The sequence below is a fragment of the Caloenas nicobarica genome, chromosome 7, assembly GCF_036013445.1.
Source record: "Caloenas nicobarica isolate bCalNic1 chromosome 7, bCalNic1.hap1, whole genome shotgun sequence".
NCBI classification, from domain to species: Eukaryota; Metazoa; Chordata; class Aves; order Columbiformes; family Columbidae; genus Caloenas; species Caloenas nicobarica.
In genome coordinates, this window is record NC_088251.1 from 8,870,534 (window position 1) to 8,883,762 (window position 13,229).

At 41.1% G+C, this 13,229-nt stretch overlaps 1 protein-coding gene across 12 annotated transcripts in view; it reads left to right on the top strand.

Moving 5' to 3' along the window:
• ABLIM1 (actin binding LIM protein 1) overlaps positions 1-13,229 on the top strand; it is a 217,201-nt gene that overhangs the window by 75,068 nt on the left and 128,904 nt on the right. The gene's annotated exons all lie outside the window — the stretch shown is intronic.

Here is a 13,229-nt window from a genome sequence, read left to right on the forward strand (position 1 = left end):
TTTAGGACTTACTTTATGGACCTCAGTTTTGATAACCCAAACTAGTTATGTACTGGAGTTTTGCCTGTACTTAGCAGATCAAGAAAACTGCTACATACTTGTCACTCTGCTCTTCAAAATGTTAATACTGAGTGATTGTATATGGTAGACAAGTATTTTTAAAAGATCTGCTTTTAAGTTTGTCATTTTGTCAGTGCCAGATAACATCTTTTCCTCTGTACAAATAGCTTTTTGCTAGTTAACTCTGTACCCAATGAACTTCTCACTGTAAAGGTAATACTGGCTAAAACCCAGATGCTGGTTTAGATAGTTACTGCTTCTGAGCGATCAGTTATTTTAAAACTACAACTTTAATTAAGGTGTTGCTAAAACATGAGGCAAATATATAATATGGCTGTGAACCAAAAAAAGCAGGTATCATTCTACCTTGCCAGCCCCTGCCCAGGGTTTCACATTGGTAATCTGGAGAAAACTTCTGCAATTTAGGCACTTTGATAAATCACAGTTCAAGATAGAAAATTAATTGAATGTACAGTGACCAGCTATATGATCAATCCATGCAGGCCTCCAAAGAAATTCTTTGCCATTGTAGCTGGCTGGGAGCCACCTTTTCGCACAGGTACAGTTTTCTTTTAATTTGTATGGGACTTAAATCGATCTAGAAATCTGCAATTTTGCATTTTTTCCCTCATCTCTAAGAGAACACAAGGATAGTGGGACAGGTTCTGATTAGCATTATGCTGCAATAGGTAATGCAAATAAGCACTGGGGCTATTTTTCCTTTCATCCTACAGTTGGGGTGCTACTGTGCAATAGGATGGTTGTTGTGGTCCTGCTTTCCAGTGCCATGAATAATGCTATCTGAAAGGCTGCAAGGTGTCTGGTGTCTCAGCTTTACTGAAATTACAACAACTGGAATCAGAATCTCACCTACCTAGAGCAAAAATAGTGGAATGATATTGAAAATGACCTGGTTGTAAAAGCTGTATGTGACTTTAAGATGCAAAACGCATGAGTCTGTCTCTTAAGCCATGTGCCTGCTTGGGGATTATGGTGCCTCAAGTACTAGGAGATTTAGCAGTTTATATGCTCTGCTGAAAGACAGTTTCCTGTCCGTATTTGGCTTTACAAACAGAGATTAGAAATTGTGCTGTTCAAGGCATTTGGAGAATCACTAAATATTTTCCTTGCTGCTTGTAAGTGGAATCATAACCATCAGGAAGGGTTCGTATTTTAGGTTTTTGGAAGGTCTGCAATTATCAGCTAGTGCAGAGCTATTTAGGATACAGGAAAGTGAGTCTTTTGAGTCTCAACAATTTAACCCGCAACTTGCTTTTACTTAGCACTTGTGTTATAAAATTCCATCCTCTTGGTAAGGAGAATGGTGGAGGTTAAATGGTGGCATGATACTGACAGTCAAAAGTACTCTAAAAATTCAAGAAAACTTTAAAAAAAGAGTTCAAAAGATTCTTTGAATTACTGAAAGGACCCTCATTTTGCATTTCCCTTGAGTCGTTTGGCCAAGGACTGCTGCAAGGAGGTTTGCTACAAACAAGTCTGGCTTAGCCTAGAAGGCCTGGGTTAGCACGTGGCTTTGATCCTCTGGAGGCCAGACTTGGATACTAAGAATTCTATGGAAAAATGTCTGATATTTAGAATGAGCAAAAGTTCAAAGTTGGTTGCAAAAGAGCAGTGGAATTTTAAAGAGCAGATTGGCTTGGAGCTGTGTGGTGTTGCTTCTTGTATGGGGTACTGTCATCTGTCACTTGTGCAGATGACACCTTGTGCACCTCTCCAGAGTGGTGACTCTTTGGATGTGGCAGCGGGATACACCTGAGGGAAAGGAGATCTATACCGTATTACCTAACCGACCTCATGTGTGAGTTTAGTAACTATTTATGTAACAGTCTTAATTTAAAGCAGTGCTTGTGAGAATGGCTGCTTGTGTTGGATCAGTCAGATATAAAGGAAGACAAAAAGAACCTGAGAGGATGAGAAAAGCATGGGGGGGGAGTCCAGAGAACATGAGAACAGCTCAATGGTAAAGCCAGGGGGCAGACTGGACTGGTGCAGGAAATTATATGGAGAACTGAGTGCCTGTGGGAAATGGGGGTCTGGGGAAAAAAAGGTCTGATTTCTATGTGTATATATTTGCAGGGGGGAAGGGTGCAGGACGTCAACATGGTGATGGGAGCAAAGACACAGAAGTAGGGTGTTCTTGAGAGGAATGGGTTTGACAGATTTTAAACCAGACATCCAATTCTAAAATACTAGCTGCAGCGTAAGCGTTTCAGGCTTTGCCCACTGTTTTACGTCTAAGTTCCCACACGTCAGCTGGCTTGTATCAGTGGGGTTTTCTTGTTGTGTTATGGCAAGAAAGCTGGAGCCCCCCGCTCAGGAGATGAGCAGGCGGAGTTTTGTGCACCATTGTCATCTTACGCTCTTAGTACCCAGCCCAAAATCACCCTGAAGGCTGCAGATTCTTTACCACCAGTCCATGTCATTACCTGGTCAGAAAGAAGGCAGGCACAGATGGGGAGGAGAAAAAAACCAAAAACCGTAGTATTCATATTTTAATCTTTGGTCTTACCTGCTAATGGTGTTCACAGTAGCTCCCCCCAGAATGTGTACTTGATGTGACCTACAGTCATAGGATTTTAATGGTGCTGTGTGAACTTGTCAGGTGTCCAAAGCCAAGCAATCTTGAATGTGGCAAGTGGTGATGTGGGAGAGAAAAATCCAGGTTCTGTTGGCATTGTAGTAGGTGGTACCCTGTAGATGCTGGGAGGTGCTGTACAGACTGCTCATGTACTTCAGATAAGGTAGTTTTTCTTTTTGATAGCTTTTCAGATGGATTCCTTCAAGTGAGTGCTCTCTCCTAGCCTCAGTCCTTATATAATTTTCTTGTTTTATAATGCTGACTTATATGATTATATGATTGAATAGGGAGCATGCTTTTAAAGTTTGTGGTAATCCAGGTTTAGGAGCATTATGTGATTCTTCTGAAGGACAATGTCTGAATTCAGAATAGTCCTGATAAGTCAGCTAGATTATTTGAAATCATGCAGCTGAATTTCAGTGAATAAAAGTGTGAAGTGTTTGACTTGTACAGATGAGGAATGGAAAATAACACAGCTCCAAAAAAGTATATGCAGGTTAATTATGCTTATCACACTGTAAATATAGATCAACTGTATAACACTGCTGCAAAAAAGCCATTCTTTTTCTGGGTTGTGTCAGCAGGAGACATGAACAACAAGGAAGAGAATTCTTCTGTTCCTGTTAACTGAAGAGGACTCTGCTTGATACTGTCTTTAGGTTTGGACATTGCATTTGGAGAAAGATACTGATAAATTGGACGCAATCTAGTAAAAGGCAGTGAGAATAGTATTAAGAAAAAAAGACTTGTGAGAAAAGATTAATAGAATTAGGTTTGCTGAATCCAGGAGAGCAGAGATAAGTGAGGGATTTAGTCAATCTTCAGATGAATAGGGGGTTGTCAAATGGGGATGTGTTCTGTATTGTCCTGAGAAGCACAGAAAGAGGTGCGTTTGCAGCAGGGAAGATCCAGTTTGTATAATGGGAAGTAACTTTCTAGACAGGGAGGCAGAGAAGTGGTGGAACAGTTTGCCTGAGCATGTTGTACAATCTTTTTGGAGGGTTTTATGAATCTCACAAATGATCTAGGTGCTTGAGCCTACCCAGCACAGATGTGATTTTTTTGAGTCTTTCAGAGTCTTTTTCTGTGCTTACAGATCACTGTCAGCTAAGGACCTGGTTGAGTGCACTGACACTTGCTTATTTTTTAATTTTTGTCTTTAAGAAGTACGTGGCCCTAGTGTCTTCAGTTTTGGGGAAACTGGATTTCTCCCTCCTTGAAGTCCCATTTTTCTGGGGACAGCTTTGCAGTGTTACAATACAAGTTTCTAGGCGTATTGTGCTTCATGGACCAAGCATGTCATGGAACTTTGGTATCACCCTGGGAGCAGCCTCCCTCTCTCAGGTGCTTTTCAGCACCTCTGGGAATTGCTGGCAAACCCTCTGCGATACCAGTGCGGAGCTGGGGTCCAGCATAAGGATCACACATCCCTGACGAAGACCATCAAAGAGTGAGAAACTTCCCTTTTATGCTTGCTGCAATGTCTAGGTATTACCCTGGTGTTAAATAGCAAGGACTTGTTTGCAAACTTCCCACAGGTGGAAGTTCTCCCTCTCCCTCCTCTTCTCTCACTTGCTGATACTGGATGAATTGCTTTCTTCTCTGCCCTTTGCTGCAGTAACAGTGCTGATGTGGCTTTGATCCTGCAATGATTGCATCCATTGAAGATGTAGTTGCTTATTTCATCAGCTTTACCAGGACAGGATGGTTTTTCACTGCTCACCTATTGGATCGTAAACACAAGCAGATGCCTTTGCTTGTGTTACTGCAGGGATCACAGAGTGGCTGCAGTGAACAAAGTTCACTTGATGCAGTTGCTTCAGCATTCTGGGGACAAATAGACTTGTGAAAAATACTGAGTAGTGGGTTTGTGTTTGAGTAAGAAATACAGCTGAAACAGCTTCTCTGTTAGGCCGTAAAAATCATTGCTTCTGTAAATATGCACAGTTTGATTTTTTTTTTTAAATTAAGAAGAAAAGGTAATCAATTAGGACCAGTTCTTCATCCTCTGCCCATTTGCAGCATCTCCACTCCAACTTAATCACTGTCACATTTTACGTCAAATATGTTCAATGTCTTAACGCTTAGCTTCCTGTTTCAGATTTCCATTTGCTGTGGGATAAGTTGCTGCCGGTGTTCAAGATCAATCCAAGCTAATTTGCTTAGTAGTATATCAGTGGTTTAGCACTAATCTGCATTAACATAGCACGATTTAGAGCAACTGCATTTACCTCTGTAGGGCTCACTGCTCCCTCTGCACCTAAATTCTTTGTTATCTATTATCCAATAAACAAGAACAAAACTGCAGTTCCTACTGTTATTAGATGCTAGAGCTAAATCAGCTTTAAGTAGAAAGAAATAATGAAAGTTTTGTGGTTTGCTTCCTCTGTGCCTATATACGTAGGCAAGAGCAGTAGTGAGAAGACAGTTAAGGGGAGTTGAAGCAAAGATGTCTAAGGGTTGAGGGCAGCTCGGACTGGAAAGACCCGCTGTATTGTGGCTACACATCCCCTGCTGTTCTTTACAGGGAGTCCTGCTTTTGTTCTGTATCTGATTGAAACTTCCTCCCCTGTGTCCATCATTCGCAGTTGTATAACCTTGGTATTTTAATCAAACAACCCAGGCAGAAAGGCAGTCCCCTTCGTGGGCAGGGCTGAAGCGGGACGATAGATGTGGCTTTGCCCTCCTCTGCTTCAGGTGGCAAGAGCGGCCTCTCTTCTGCCAGAACATGGACATCCCAGGCGACCGCAGCCTCTTGCCGGCAGGAGAGATGAGATACAGGTGAATCTGAAATGGAAGCTGCTTTCAAGCTGAAGAAATTCCAGCCTTTCTACCAGTGGTAAAATACTGGTGGCACTGGAATGGGGAAAAGAGAAATGCATATTGCTATTACTTCTCCTCTGAAAGCCGTTGCCTGGGCCTGCTCTGCTTGTGCAAAAGGTGAAAGAGCAGGAATGCTTCAGAGCAGAGAGAAGGGCATAGGAAATGGCCATCTTCACTCGCTGCAACTTTGACTTCGGAGCGTGGAGGGAGTAGAAGAGAAGCTTGGTATATGTCCTCTTCCCTTGCTTCATCCACTCCCATATGTCCCTCATGTAGAATCACAGAATGAATCAAAATGGTTTGGGTTGGAAGGGACCTTAAAGATCACTTAGTTCCAATCCCCCTGCCATGGGCAGGGACACCTTCCACTAGACCAGGTTGCTCAAAGCCCCATCTAACCTGGTCTTGGGCGCTGCCAGGGATGGGGCATCCACAGCTCTGGGCAGCCTGTGCCAGTGCCTCTCCACCCTCACAGTGAAGAATTTCTTCCTTGTATCTCATCTAAATCTCCCCTCTTTCAGTGTAAAGCCATTACCCCTTGTCCTATCACTACATGCCCTTGTAAAAAGTCTCTCTCCAGCTTTCTTGTAGGTCCCTTTGGCTACTGGAAGGCTGCTGTGTACTGGTTGATGAGAGGATGAACGCTGCTATAATTACTGTTGGCTCCTTTTCTTCCTTTATGCCGGAGAGATGGGGATATCGCTAAGTACGCTTTTGTATACAGGGACCTTAGAGGTACCTTTTAGTTTGACAGAATGACAGATGTTTGGTAGACCTCTGTGGGCTTTTTGTGAGTAAAATGGAAATAGCTGAGGGGAGGAGAAGGGAAGAAAGGGAAGCAGGAATGCTCTTCACCCAGGTGATGCAGAGAAGGTGAAACTGAGAGAGAAAGATGACAATGTTAGAATGGGAGCTTGTGATTACAGTTTTTGCATTATCTTGCTTTTGATTTTTTTCCGTTTTCAGTTATTTTCCTGTAAGAAGCAGGTCTTTATGGTGGGATGCAGAAACATTATGGCACCAGGGAATGTTTATCACTGGTTTGTTACATTGTGAATTAGACAGTGGAGCTGTCTCTGCAGTTTCAATGTAAATCATAGCAGCATTAAACTGTAAAATACAAAAATATAAATCCAACTCGCTGATTAGTATACATAGATACTTGGAAGATTAAATATCATTTGTTTATTTTTTAAGTTGGCAAACTCTCCTTTAAAATATGTGACCCTTTTCTTTGAAGCAGAGGCAATAAGCCATCCGGTTTGGTGTAAACTAACTGTGAGCAAACCTTCTTATGCAGCTGCAGCAGCAAAATAATTTCTGTAGCTATCTTTCAAAAATTCTGGTTGGTGCAGACGTGTGAATTGGTTTATCTACTCTGTTTGGAATATCAATTTGTTGTATGTCAGCTTAATATTTTTATGATGACCCTACTATTGAAACAGCAATAAGTAATTTAAAAGACAGCTTCAAAGATAGAGGCTTTTACATAGTGAAGCAAGTGACCTCCCTACCTAGCAGGTAAAATCGAAGAGCCGCTAGTAGAAAGGTTTCAGAAGCTGGTGTGAGGTGATAAAAAGTCTATTTGTTGTAAAAGCTTGTTGGAATATATTATTACACTATGTAGCCAAGTTGTATCTACTTGGAAAGCATATTTTTTTATCTTTCAGGTTCTTTTTGGTTCATTTGATAGGGCATTGGGCTGGGAAATAGCTGCCTGGAGTGAAATACATTTGCAATACAGTTTTAGGTGCCTTTTTTTTTTTAAGATTCCTGTGTGTAGTTTAATATGGAATCAAAAGAGAAGGAATTTGTCATTTGGCACAGTGAAAATTGATTAGTCCAGTTTAAATGTGAGGGTGGTATATATCCAGTGCCCGTGTGATGGGTTGCCTCATCTTTGGGGACCATGGATTTTTCGTTATCACCTGCTTTGCTGTGGGTTGTGTTGCTGAGGCACACACTGAAGGTTAATGCCTAATGAGCTGACCTGCCATGTCTCTTGAGGCTGCAAGACAAAGAACTTGTTTCTTTGCTCTGCAAATAAACTGATTGGCAGGAAGCTGCTTCAATCTGGTATTTCACGGACCTCTCATGGAGAAACTCTTTAGACTGGTGAGTCTGCTGCATTCCTGCTGGTTTCACTGAGGCAAGAACTCCCAAGACAGGCTGTGTGGGTTATTCTGCAGAGTTAATCCAATTCTGAAGTGGATTATCAATGTAAAATCTCCTTAATTTTAGGCATGCACAGTAAAGCATGACACTTGCATATATGCTTTCCTGTTGGAGATTCTTGTCTTCCTGCAAGCGATTTGCAGTTTTTAGCAGTAATCATGGTTATGGTCAGTAATGGCTACTGACAGTAGCCTCCGCCTAAATCTTGCAAAACTTGCAAGACATAGGCACAGCAAGTGAGAAATGGAACAGTTTGAGCGATTTTTCTTTTTTTTTTTTTTTTTACATGCAGCAGAACAGCCCCTGTCCTAAGCCAGAATAAAAACTCTGTCTGGCCTTGTAGCCTGTCTTCATCAGTGGCCTACAGTAGGTGCCTAGGGAAGAATGTAAGTGTCAAGTAAACAGCGATCCCTTGTTTTGTAATAAACAGCACATAACCATATCTTGCTTTCTTCATGCTACTCATGTTTTTTTTTTAAACCATGTCTCTCCCTCCAGGTCTCTTCTCAACACAGAAATATCCTTATCCATTTAATATCTCCTTCTAGACAAGAAACTTCTGATCGTACTTGTCACTTTTCTCTAACTTTCGTATTTCTGTTACATCCTTGGTACTGTTGTTACCTTTGGCAAGATGGTTTTTATCAGCAATAGTACTAGTTGTAATTGTGATTTGGCTGGATGAATTTACTTTGTAGCAGGTGAACAGTGATGATTTTATATAGTTTAAAAAAAATACGGAGTTTTAAACTGCTGTCACTACAGCTTATTGCTGTACTGTGTCTCAGTTCCGCATCAACTATGTGTGCATAATGTAAAAGTTCACACAGGTGTTAAGAAAGCTTGATCTCCTTTCTAAGGATTAGCGATAACATAAGAAGTTTGGAAGCCAGTTGTTATATCAATATTATCAGTGTGTGTTTATGGGTAAATGTCTGTACATACCTACAGTAAGAAGATGACCCAACAGTGAGCTTTGTATATTTTGGGGGCCACTGCAAAGAAGTATAATGTAACCAACTTTTCTCATCTGTTTCTAAAGATAATCTGGAGGTTTCAGATGCTTTTTACATAAGCGTGTGTTATAGGCTTCTTAATGTTTGGAGCAAAGCCACCTGCCCTTGTTTCCTTATTTTGTTTTGCAATAAATTACACATTACTCTTACTGGTTTATCTGTATTTTGCAGACTATTACTGTTACACAGAATAGCAGGCTACTAAAAAAATTTTGCTTGCAAGAACCTCAGAAAATGAAACTTTGTTTTAAGAAATCCAGACCTCTTAATACATCAAAACCCAATAGATATTTTATTCCTGAGAAGTCTAATTCAAAAGAATATTAAATGGTTCTATTAAAAAAAGCACTAATATCAGGATGAATACATTATGTATTTTGCTGAATCAGGTGATGTAATTGGTAAATTTTAATTTCATTTACCCTGAAAGAACGATGATACATGACTGTAAACACCATTATTGCAAACTGTCTTCAAAACAGCATGACATAGGCTGCAAAGAAAAACCCAGCACAGCAGAAAAGTTGTGGGTAGCATCCAAGCATAAGGCATTATTTGCTTGAGGAGCAGGCTTATCAGTAAAGTAATGTGATTATCCCAAGACGTAGGGTTGTGGGACCATAGCATATCTTAAGAAGGATATTATTCCTTTCTGGTTGGTCTGTGGACCCTCCTTTACTGTTTAAAACTTGTGATGGGGCAGTACAGAGGGTCTGAGGTGAGATCAGGCTGTGGGGCCATCATTGCTCCTTCATGTTCTGCTGGTTTCACACAGGGCAGCATGGTGAGGAGATGGGCTTGAGGAGAGGTTGGCAGCCTGAAGTCCATTGCACAAGCCGCAGTATGAAGTCATTACACAGCAAAAACTGTGTGGAGGGTATGAGAAGGCTAGAGGATAGCCGTAAAGGAACTTCTCCTGCCGCTTGCCTGCAGGTTGGGAGGACGAGCAGATTTACTGGGGGCACCATAAGAACCTGGAGAGGCACAGGAGCAGCACGTGCAAGGACAGCCTGACTCAACACCTCATGTCTGTCTACAGAAGCAAACCCCCAGCTCTTCACACCTCCTGTGGGAGACAGTTTTGTGAAATACAGGCTGAATTCTCCTCAAGCAGTGTGTCTGGGTGAATCTGAATCTCTACCAATGTTACCAGCTTCGCCTGGGTCGGTTCCCTGCCTGTTACGGTCCTCGAGAAGCACCACTGCTTGAGCTGTCTTCAAAAGATGGACAATCTGCCAATTATCCTGATGTCTGAGGGAGAGGCATCAGAGGAATAGCTTGCTGGAGCAGGATATGTTCAAGGGGAACAGAAGCCAGGAAATACTTAATCGTACAGCTTTTGAGGATGCTAAAACTGGAAACTGTTGCGTCTCCATCAGGGCACTGGGACCACTGCTGGGTCACAGGTCTTTGCAAGAAATCTCATGCTGACATTGTTGGTTTGACTCTGAGCAGGCACAGTTGAGTCAGGACAACGATTAGAGCGGGGTCACCTTTTCTTTAAGGGCATGAGAGAACGGGGTTTCCTTCCTGGAGAAGGGACTATTTTGCAAATTGCCATAATCAAGATGTTATAGAAGTGATGGCTCTCGATTGACCTGGGTTGTACGGTGGTTAAGCTGTGGAAGCCTCTGGCAGGATTTCTTGTCAAAACTGTTTGTGCCAGGCTTTTTGCCAGAGGCAAGGACATTAAACAGAGGGTATTTTTCTGGATGTTATTTAATAGAACAACTTCTCCCCTTTTCTGTTTGCTAGCAGACTGTTCCCTTCATTGGTTGATGAACAAGAGATATTTGTCAGTTTTGAAGAAACTGTATAAAAACTGTGCACTGATACTTCTAAGCCGTGATCTCATCTATGAAGAATGAGAACAAGATAAAAATATGAAAGCCAGCTTTTAAAATGAGAATAACAAATCTTAAATCATGGCTAAACTGCTTAGTATCTTACATGTACTTTTTCAACATTATCAAGGTACAAGAAAAAGCAAAACAAACTGGTTTAACTCTTTCTCAGTATGGCTCTCTGCCTCTTGCTGAATGCACAGGGTATTTTTCACCAGAAAATAACAGCAACATAAGCATGTTGTTTAGCTGTAGTATACTCATGGTGACTCTTCCATCCATACTCTGTTCAAGGGAGACTCTCTATTTAATTTGTACAGTGCAAAAGTTTATTTAAAGAAAAAAGTTTATTTTGCTTTCCTTTAAAATATGCACCTCTAAATAACAATAAATACTAGGAGTTTGTTTCTAAAACTATCTATTTCTCTTTCATCTCCAGTTTAGGGTATCTGAGTAGATTCTGAACTGTACAGCAGGATAAATTTTAGTCTTAAGGCTTAAAACAATAAGATAAAAATCAAAAACCATCCTGGTGTAAAAAGATTTTTATTTCCAATACTAATGTCTGCTCTTTATATCTCTTTACTCAGAAGTGGATTAAATTTGACTCTTAAATCTCCAGTATAATTTCCTGCAGTCTGTGTTTTTAAATTATTTTTGTGGACAATCTGTAGTCCAACATTGCGGCCTTCCGTGGCTGAACGACGTGAGGAAAGACTTCTGTTCAGGGTGAGATGAGATAGAGCAGCGCTAATCTCTAGCACATGTGAAAAATGGAGGTAATGAACTCGGAGAACACAAAGTCCAGATACTGGCGGGCAGCTTCTGTGTCAGCAGCTGCCGGAACAAAAACTGGATGATAATCGTTGCAAGTGTTCTGGGGGTGTCTGTGGATCCCAGGAAGGGGTTAACAGTGTCCATAGACCCTGCTCTGCACATCAGATCAAATATTTATGAATGAAGGTCTGATGTGCCCCTTTCAGGGGGCTGTCCCCTGACTGTTTACAAAATACGGGTTGAAAAAGAACACAGCCAGGTTGAGTTACAACCTGACATCTCGAATGTGTCAGAAATGTGACATAATGGATTGTGCCCCAGCGTTGGTGGGGTTCAGCCTGGCTCCCTGGTGGAGCCTCCAATGTTATTAATAGTAACACAGTGAGTCATAGGAGCAGGAATGTCAGACTGCCTGGGCTGTGCTTCTCCTACACGTTAGACTGCTAACAATAGAAAACCAGCCTAGATTTGTTAGAATGGAATAACTGTTTTTTTCCATGCATGTGCCTGAATCTCTGCCTCTCTCTCTTACTTATTTAATAAAGAACATCACTAAATAACAGATCTTTTGGGTGAGGCAGACTGGCTTGTTTAATTTCTTTCTGTTGTTCTGGGTGGCATTTATACAAAACATTTGGAATTTATTGACTGCAAATATTTTTAACACTTTGTCTATGCTCTGATTTTTTTCCAGCAGGTATCAGCCATCTGCTGCTCTGTCTGGCTGATGCCTACAGCTTGTTTCTTTACATTAATTTCTCTCTCCCAACACACAGTAGCGTTAAGAAGGAATTTCATTGTGGAGGTGTGAGCTCCAGTTCAAGTCCAGCTCTCGAGTCCAAGTCTGGGCTGAACATATACTGTGTCCTACGGCAAAAGCTAAATGTAATTGCACCTCCATTGTGTAACCTAAAGCACATTTTGCACTGGGTTTTGGTCAAGCTGAAGCTATAGCCCCATGAATCTGCCCATAATCTATCCCAGAATATCTTCACGTTTGACCTTGTTCCTATTACTGAAGTCACCACTGTCTTTGGCAAGTCAATTCATGTCCCTTTGTAATTTTCTCTGCCTCTAAGCCACAAATACTAACATTTACTCTCCAAGCAAAATTATGATGGCATAGGTTTATATTAGTGAAGTCACTGTTAGCTACCTAAAATGAGGAATGAAGTAAGTTATAAATAAGGAAAAAGTGGCAAATAATAGTAGTGACAGAGGTTCCCCAAAATCTTGATACTGGCAGTATTTATGTATTAAAAATTATACATGTTAAGTGTTTTTTAATGGGTATTCAGGGTTTTGATTAATCATATCTCCGAGCTTTTCTTCATAACTTTGAATAAAACTATGCTTAGAAAAGCTTTGTTTCTCACCTCTGACCTGTATCATTTAATAGAAAACAGAAATATTCTGAAGCTTACTTGATGATGAGACTTGGCAATATTGTAAAGGGCTGTTTGGTTTGTTTTTTAACATCAGTTTCCTGACCAGTCCTTTCTCAGGTAGAGTTTAGTGCCTGGAAAACCATAACTTGGAAGGTCAGTGGTGCTTTGCCTTGTCGGGGGGTGAAATTCCGTGTAAGTGCTGCTGTTTCAGTGCACAAACTCTCTCAGTTCTGTGGGTACGTATGGCTGTCATCTCAAGGGGAAAAGTGTAAGAGGAGTTGTAGTTTACAATTATTTGATATTTCAGAATATAGTGCTTACCTTAACTCACAGCAAAAATTTCATCTGTGGTACTTAGTCTCTGGCTCTGCTTCTAAACCCAGGTGCTCACCGAGCGGTGACAGTTCTCATTTTTATCATTTTTATTGTTACTTCAAGGTAGTGAACAGAGTCAGTATTCTCAGCTTGTGCAGATTCTATGTTACTCTCTTCTGTGCTATGGTCAGAAGGCATTGAGAGACTATTAGCATATTTTGTGGTCTAGTAA